This window comes from Phalacrocorax carbo, chromosome 6 (genome assembly GCF_963921805.1).
Source record: "Phalacrocorax carbo chromosome 6, bPhaCar2.1, whole genome shotgun sequence".
Lineage (NCBI taxonomy): Eukaryota > Metazoa > Chordata > Aves > Suliformes > Phalacrocoracidae > Phalacrocorax > Phalacrocorax carbo.
In genome coordinates, this window is record NC_087518.1 from 5921758 (window position 1) to 5931056 (window position 9299).

At 43.9% G+C, this 9299-nt stretch overlaps 1 long non-coding RNA gene across 1 annotated transcript; it reads right to left on the bottom strand.

The window, feature by feature from the left end:
- Window positions 1-2842: 2842 nt before the first annotated feature.
- LOC135314047 (uncharacterized) lies at window positions 2843-7580 on the bottom strand. Its single transcript, XR_010373534.1, has 3 exons — window positions 7342-7580; window positions 5360-5413; window positions 2843-3620 (listed from the first exon to the last, which is right to left on the bottom strand). It is a non-coding gene; the product is annotated as an uncharacterized LOC135314047 (long non-coding RNA).
- Between the last annotated feature and the right edge of the window lie 1719 nt (window positions 7581-9299).

A 9299-nucleotide genomic window follows, 5' to 3' on the forward strand; every position in this document is an offset into this window, starting at 1 on the left:
AATTGTAAATAAGTAGACTTCTATGGCCTGGCATTCCTTGTTCCTATATGTCCTGCTTTAGTGCAAGGACTGAAACCCCAGCAGGCGAAGACCTGTATGCACACTGAGAGACACGGTGCCTGCCCAGAAGAGCTTGCTGCTGGAATAGGCATGAGAGAAAGGAAATATTATTATTCCTCTTTAACAGATGGGAAACGAAGGCACAGAGAGTTGAAGAGGCTTGCCAAAAGTCAGACAGAACTCTGAAAACAGCCAGGAACCAAATCCAGGTCTGCTGAGACTAAGGCCAGTGCCTTAATCACTCGTCTCCTCATAGATTTTGTTTCTGTGGTTAATTGAGTTATTCACTAGGACAAACTATGAAAATTCTGCCCCTAGCTATAGGACTGGTGTTCCTATATCCTCTTCTACCCCACACATCATTCCTTTCTGTTTTTTTCCCCTCTATATGTCAAGCAGCCTCTCTCGTCTTCCTACAGCTTAGGAAGATGCTCTGTAATGCTCTGCCACCCTTTCTGTACTCTAGACCTGACCTTCCTCACAAATAAATTCCCTTCTTCTTTTCCAAACTCAACCTGGTTTGCTCAAGCCTTGCGATAATTAATGGCTGGTGCTGAAAGCACCATAGTTGTCTATAGAGCCTTCACATGGCTGCCATGAGCAACTCCCAACTTGAGATGCTCGGTCCCCTGGGAAGGAGGAATTTGTGGGTACCACACGTGCACACATCCCAGCCCAAAGCCTGGCCACAAACCCCTGCGCACAGCTCTGTGCTGGAGAAGTTCAGGGCATAAGCGAAGAGCTTATGCAAATCCTCTCCTATCCATCATGAAAAGGAGTCCTTCATACTTCAGAAACGATGGGAGAAACAATCTATCGATATTCTGTAATGAGCATAAATGCCCTTTATAAATTGTTTCCCTTTTATTGACTCTAAAGCAAATGTAGCCGTGAATGCTGTACATTAATACATTTTATACCTTCTAATGGTTTGATGGCCTCATATATCCAGTAACGCTGAGAATAATCATTAGATTGTAAGGAGTGCAAAATATGTTTTATCACTTGAAAATGGAATTCCTTCTTGAAAGGTAAAACCAGTGGTAGATCATTGATTTGAAAGGTCAGGGTTAAAAAGCTTATTAACGACTGGGTTAAGCTCTAGTAAAATTCTTTGTTTTACTCAGCTGTATGAAGCATTTAGCTAAGTGAGACTCTTCATTAGGACATTAGTGCTTTTATACTAGCTGTGTAAGGTAAAAATCAGTAATTTCCAGCTTATGTTCAGGAAAGTGCATTGCAAGTAGCACATACTCCTCCAAATAACACCGAGCGACACGTGGCCATGGGTATGATGGAAAACGGCTGCCGCAGAGTCTGGGGGTGGGGGGCAGCCGGTGTGTGCAATCCCTGCCTCTCCCTGGCCTGTGCTGGGGACCCCTGCGCAAGTGTTGGCCAAGCAGATATATCACGTAGCGCAGCAGACTGCCGGGTAGAAATACTAGCTTGGGTCCCAGAAGCCATTATGTCAGGATGCCACAGCGCTGAGTTAATTAGCCCCAACTCCCTACAGGGCTTTAGATTAGCTAAAGCACTGGGTTCATGGGGCTGCAGTGCTTCCTGCCTCTGAGATGGAGAGTTTCTGCCAGGGGAAGTATGTGCGTGTCCCTCTTGCCAGATCCCTAACAGATGTGTGAGTCATAGCACGTGGAGAAAGGCTCTGTGTTTTGGGTACACCAATGGTACCAGCCAAGCTCTTCGTTATAGCCTTATATCCGTCCTCATCATCACGGGAGCAAATGAACAGCCCAGAAGTAAGGCAGAGTAGCACCATGGCATGGGATGCTGCTCACTGGGGCAGGGGGACAACTCCTACCTGCTGGAAGAGCAACCTCTGGCTGTCCTGTTAAGCCAACCCCAGGCCTGCTGTGCTGGTGGACCTAGAAAAAGGCGTGAGTTTATGAATCGTGTCATTAAAGTGAATACTTTAATGTGAGATAGTGAAAACTATCTCAAGGCATCACGGCATTGCAAGGCAAACATGAACATTAAATCTACAAGCCATATGTATAAGAACATTAAATGTAGAAGCCATATGAATAAGAAAGGTGGCTACCCAGCGGCACACTGCCCATGGGCCAGAAGAAAATAAAAAGTCGAAAAACAAAAATGTGACGTTGTTAATTGCGAGGGGGTTTCTGCCTTTTCCAGCCATTGTCTCGTTAGTGGCCTGAAGACATCGGACGTGGACACGCTGTGGGAGCACAGAAAGGAGGGATCAGCTGCCTACATTTAGCACTGCCGTAAACAAGAGCAGGTATTTAAATCCTGTGCCATAATGCAGCTGCTGGTAAAGGCAAAAAGTCAGTGTCAGGAGTGATGTAAAATAATTTCACACAGCTTCATTTGACTTTCTTATTTTGCTAACGTAAGGAATGATTGTTTTGTTCATGTAATGCATTGCAGGAGACAACACTAGGGCAATGTGCCTCTCCATCACCCTGATAAACCACAGCATGGCCGGAAAGGCAGTGCCAGCACCATGCTCCCAGCTACCTCCTGATGCTGCAAACTCTAATACATCACTGGGGGAATAACCAGGTACTGTCACATAAGGACTGCCACGTGCTCACCATCAACGTGGGGCACTTTCCTCTGCATGACACGGAAATCTTCTCTTCTTCCTCCGTCCCTCTTTGCTTGGTTGTGTGCTAGTTTATTTAAGCTTTATTTATTTTTAGCACTTTGAAAAATTCATGCTGTTTTCAAAAAGATCCTTAATGTTTGTCCTCAGCATCTGCTACCTGTTTCTAACAAAAAAGAGAGACCTAAAACTCTGTCGTGCTGTATTAAGAAGGCTGTTTAATGTTTTTAATGGAACAAAATAACAATACAGAATATAATACCCATAGCATGTGCTTGGTACAGTATAATTGCTCTGGGATATTCAATCCTTTTCATATAAAACAGCCATACCAACCCAACCATCGGAACAACTTTAATATTTTACAGTGAAATTAAATCGCAGATTAAAACAGATGGTTCGAACATTTCATTACAAGCTGTGGCGCTTATTTGCTGACCATTGGCTGGTATATGTAAACATATAAAATGCAAAAGAGCCCTTGGATACAAACCATACTCTCGCTTAGCTTTTCATTCATGGTTACAGCATGGTTATGAATGTTATGGATCCAGACAGGGTCTTTAAAGGTGCTGAATTCAATTTACTTTTACCGATGAAAGGAAGAGGTCATGAAAAGTGCAGAATGGGTGGGAAGAATATAGGGGGTTTGTTAACTGTCCTGCCAATGCATGCCTGTTCACAACTTGGTGGGTCCGGAGCCTCCCGCATCCAGCCCTTTGCCATCCCGGATGCTGCTGGCTCCCACCCGCGCGGCTGTGCCCAAAGATTCGCCTGTTGTCCTCGGTTTGTGGCTGCGGGAGAAGGCGCTGTGGATCTCCGTGTTCCAGGCTGACCCACGCCTGTGTTTTCATTGCTGACTTTGGATGCCTCCGGTTCAACTGCTTATTTGAAAACCTTTTTAAAGAGCCCAAGCTGTAGATCGCTGGTGCTTCCTTATGCCTTTGTTTGCTTCTCTGGCCAAAAGGATCAGTACCTATCGCACATGGAGGCAGAGAGGTTTAATCAAATCTTTACAAACTACTTTGAGGGCACTGGATGAAAAAATGCCACTTAATTACAAAGCATGAACATCTGGGCTAAGGAAGCCGACTGTTGTTGAGTAGTACCTCTAAGGGGCGGGTGTGCCGGTCTGTGTTTTGGTAAACTGAATGGGCAGAGAAAAGCCGAAGGCTGATGCTGGCGTCAGCCCTTGGGAAGCGCAGCCCTGTCCGTGCGGCCAGGGCAGGGCGGGCAGCTCGCGCAGTGCGACAGAGGGGGCGGCGCGCTCAGCCCATCAAATAAGCTGTCCTCACTGAATGAGTTAACTGCGTTAAGAGGTATTAAATAAACCCCTCACAATTACAGCAAGTATTTCCCCACGTTTCCAATGTAGCAGCTGCACTCAGCAATGTTGCCCCAGGTATTTCATTTTTCAGATATTGTCAAACAAACAGAATTCTACTCTAAAAATAATTATGAACAAATCTATAAATGTATTTAGCTTTGGCAGAACTGAAATGAATAGATGTTAAAAGTGTAAATGTCGTGCCTTCAGACATTTTCCGTGCTGGTTAGTGCTGGGTTAGCAAGTGTAGGGACTTCAGGGAGTCAAAACTTCATTCTGCACATCTCCATAGGCAGCACGGTGAGCCAAGGATATTCTGCTATGATGCACTAACATCATGAAGCAATATTAGCACCTAGGTAGACCACTATGTGTATTACAACCTTGCGTATGGATTAGAAAACAAAACATTTCCCCTTTGTTCTCGGTGTGTCCAGCAATCCCAATAGCACCTCTGTCCCCAGGAGTCAAGTCTGAATGAGCCTGGGCTCATGGACCCCCACAGACTGGAACATAAATTTGAGTTTTCATAGCTTTAGGGGAAAAATTAAAGCTATGGTGCTAAGAGTCTTGTGAAGCTCTTGGAGAGCTGCAAAGAAATGGGGAGCAAAGTTCTGGGGATAGATATGTCAGCAAAGCAAACAAATAGAAATCGTCATTAATATCTGCCCTCACTCTCCCAGTTCAGTGGCAGCGCTTCTGGTGGCTCTTATGTAGTTAAGATTTGGCCAGAACTTCCAGCTACCAGGGCAATAGCTTCATTTCTTGACTGGTACATCACTGGGCTTGCTGGGAGCCCTGGTTACAGTACTGCGAGCTGCTTCACTGTCGCTGATCTAGACCACGTTACCCCAGGCCTTAGAAATAATGGACATCAATCACACAGGACAGTGCGGGGCCTCATTTCCTGCATGGGAGCTCAAATCTTGAAACAACGATGTGCAAAGACACGTTCACAGGTGTCCGCATCTGCTTCACAATTTAAACATTAAGCCCTAGTCCTACAAGGGCTTTAAGAAAATGAGCATCCAAAGAGGAAAGTACAGGGGAAGGCATTAGACGTAGAGGATCACCTTTTTGTGACACTTCTTTTAGGATCATAGCTGCATCTTCAGACACATAATCCTTGATCATTGTATGTTAGAGCTATCATGCAGAAGAGTTTGCTCATATAATAGCATATTGTTGACAACAAACTAGAAGAACCATTTTAAAAAAAAAATCTTACAATGCATGCTTAAAAGTGTGAAAAAAGGAATTGTATTTTAAAAATCAGTATTTATCAATAGTCCTGGCTATAACTGAGGCTTCACAGCATGGATGCTGAAAGAATGGAGACAGCATGGTAATGAAAAAAGCGTATCCATCATCAACAATACAATACTTACTGTGACCTAAGGTCAGGTTTGTACAGTTACACCAGATGTTAGATTTCAGCCGTTCTTTGAAATGAAGAAACACAATGGTTACTATTCCTGTAGTGTTGTGGATTTCATTAAACAACAGGTTTATCTTTCAGCTTTAAAATGTAGAGCAAGATTAGGATATTCTAACATCTAGGTTTCAGAAAGAGCCAGTAAGCATAATGTAAAGTAGGGCTGGCGCTATAAAAAAAATTGCTTTTTGAATGCAACAGCCAGTTCTTTCCAGTGGCAATATTCAGAGACAGCAACGCAAAGGGTGAAAGCAGCAGATAAAGTAAATAGCTCTAACAGCGTAGCTGTTTCTAAAGCAGCCCTGGAAAGGGTGTGCGTGGCCCCTGGGGGACACGCTACCCCACGACACCAGGGAGAGCAGATTTGTCTTTGAACAGGGCCTGCTTCTCTCTGTGCTTCAGCTTTTTTCCTCTTTTCTTCCTTCTCAAGCGATAACAGAGGAGTGGGGCCATGATAAGAGCAGCCTAGCCTAAGAGGTGGCTGGAATTGCTTAGGATTGCCTTTGGTCATCCCCTCTGAACTAGGCTGCTCCAGCCCCGGCTGCTCCCCTCACCTCTGAGCCAGTCCATTTCTCCAAATAGAAGACATTCCCTTTCAACACTGGCCTCTATTTTGCTTTATTTGCTTTTTTTAAGGTCCCTTAGCAGTCACTGTTTTTATATAAAATTGTATATATAATTTATTATGTACATATATCTAGATAGATATAGTATATGTTATATATTAAAAATGTTCTGTATATAGACACACACACATACCCATAACCTTAAGAAATGACTGACACACTAAAATGATTTTCTCATTCATTATTATTAATCAGGAACACTTAAATTCTCAGGCTGAATAGAAGAGATAAAAGACAGGCTTGAGGTAGTTACGAAGAAGCCTTTCAATTATCTTGTCCTCTGATTTCGTCACCCCAGGACTTTGCATTGTTCGTAAACAGTCCCTGTTTTGGGCAAAGCAGGTAAGGCCCATGTCCTGAATTATTTCGTTAAAAATTAAACCTTTATAAAAGTGTACACATTTCATTAACTTCGCATTGCAGGCTTTGCAAATATTCTAAGGGATGCTAATCTCCTGGCTTTAATTAGATTGAAGGTCTCTTCCAAAGGCTATCATTTTAATATAAAATGAGCGATCTTTTAAGCTTTGTGAATTAGAAAACAAGAACTCCCATTTTAGATCAACAGTTATACACTGAAACAAAAGAGCTTTGGATTTTTGCAGAAAGTTAACGTTTTTGCACTACCTAACGTGCAATTGCAAAAGCCAGGCAGTACATACATTCTTCACGTCCATCTGGGGGTACGCGGGGTGTGTGCACACATACTCCTCCCCCCCCCCCGACAGCTAACACCTCCTTTACACTGGGCACAGCACGCTACAGTCCTAATCCTAATCCCACCCCAATATTTCCACTAGATCAGGGTTTTACTGGTGCATTGGCCCTGGCTTTCTTGCTCTAATGAGTTCTCGTGTGATTAAGTTGATTTTCAGCAAAAATTGCCCAGAGTGACCCAAAAGGGCCAGTTATGGCGGGAGAGGAGCGGGGCAGAACCTGGGGTTGCTGCCTGCGGGCAGGGTGCCGCAGGGGTTGCCCGGCCGTGAGCGTGGGACGGTGTCTCAGCCCAGCACCGAAAGAGTCTTCCTTGCCAGGGACTGCACTGAACTCTCTGAAATCTGCAGTTGTCGCCTGCCCAGTTCTCCTGCTATTATCCCCTGCTAGGAGATGAATTTTTATATTTCTGACCAAGATCCAATCTTCTTCCCCTTATCAAACATAATAGAAAATGCTGTAGTTACAGAATAACAAACTCACCTCCTGGATAAATGTCAATCTATTTTTAAGTGTGGGATCAGCTTGGGAGCTGCCCATGACAGCGTATCACTTCACGCCAACATGGTGCCCCTGCATTTCTTATTTCACTCACCTCCAGCCCCCTACGTTTGGTACCACATCGCCTTGAACGTGTCCCCTTTTCCCTCTTCTGGCTGACTCCCCTCCATTTGCAAAGGGCTCTCACGTTAGCTCTGGCACAAAGTGAGCTGGCACGATGTGAATCAGGCGTACAGCTGCAGCAGTATCTCCAGTTTAGGTACCTGGATATTCCTGGTTTTATGTGCTGAGTGTTTCTCTTTCAGACTTAAGCCCTTTTCAGTTAACTTTCACCTACATGCAAGTGTGGCAATTGCTTGTATAGCTGTGCAATTCAGCTTTGTGCATTTTGGTGTTGCACTTCTGGGCCCATGAGCTACTTTCAAACTATCTTGCCTGTCTTTTGACGATCGCATTTTGGAGGCGGACATATTATTCTTTATAGTCAGACACAGGGTAGGCTGCTTTATGGAATTTGAGTGCAGAGGGAGACTTGCAAAAGCCTTGTACTTGTGGAGAACAGACCTCCAATACCATTGCTAGCATTAGATCCAATTTGAACAGCAATTAATTAAATAATGACTATTTTTTTTCTTTTGGTTGGTCATTCATACCAATTTGGTGTACAGACTCTTCAAAACTAAGAGGGCTAAACTCCAAGTATAAATTTAATTGATCAATAATTGTCATTTTTAAACAATCCTGATTTATTAAAAACTGACCTCCAGAAAAAACCTGACTCCTTTAATGTCTGTGCTTAGCTCTCTGCTGCGGCAGCTCTTTCTGCTGACAGTCTTGCTGGGCAAGTTTCCTTTAAGAGAACAAAATCCTCAACTTCATTTTTCCAGTTCCCTAATTTTGATTCAGAGCCACATCTTTGTTTAAAGGTTTATGTAGATAAACCTCAATTTTGTCAATCTCAATTTTGTATAAGAAGTAGGATCAACTTCTAATTTCCAATGTTAAATCCTACGTTCTACTTTCCACCGCAATATTCTCAAGATGACTATTCCAGGTTAGATCCCATGCTGGGTTCAACACTTAGAATAAGTAACAGTAACTTCACTTACTCATTAAGAACATGGGCTTGCTCTGAAACTACCTGATACGCCGTGAGATTTCAAAGTTCAGGTTAAGGTAGACAGCAATGTTATGGACAATAACAATGGCATTTGGGACTGCCTGAAATACAAATCTGCTGCTTTGCTATTGCTTAAGGACACACAATAATACAAGTAATTTTTGTGATAGCCTGTATATGAATCAGATCTGAAAGCTCTTCCCACAGAGTGCCCAGCTGCTATGGTAATGGCATGTTGTTTTAAGCACCTAGCGAGAGGTGGAAACTCATTGGCCACTGTATTATCTTCAGTACGGTAACCATCTTCAGTATTCCTGCTACCACTGTTACATATGCTACCTAAACAGCGGCAGAGTATTAGCACAGCGGTACTAGCCTTGTGGCTGCTGTGCTGCCAGGATGCTGCCACTTGTTCTCCTGCAAGCACTGATCAACGAGGGTGCAGCCGGATGGTGAGGGCCCTGAGCTGTAGGAGAGCTCTGGCTGCAGCAAACCCGCTTCCGATCTCATCTCTGCTGCCGACAGTCAGAAAACACAAGCATTGCATTCTCCTCCCTGGCAGACTACTAATAGGAGACAGTTATTAAAGCATGCCAGACATTGAAATATTATTGTGAGAAATTATCATACTGGAGTAAAACTAAAGGCCACGTAGTGCAATAACCTCTGGGGTCTGGTCCTAAGAGAAGTCAAGGTGCGCAGATAACGCTGCTTAGGCTACGCACCCTCTCCCAGCCAGCTAGGGTTAGCTCCCCTCCTACTCCACCTCACTGTTCTCATGTAAGATTGACCTAACAAACACTCCTCCTGTACGTGCTATGACAGGTGCTGTATTTGAACAAATTTTAATAGACAGCATATTAACTCTGATGGCTTCAGATCGCCGAGGTATGTAAGTGCGTTTGCATCTCCTGTATAAACATCCCTGACTC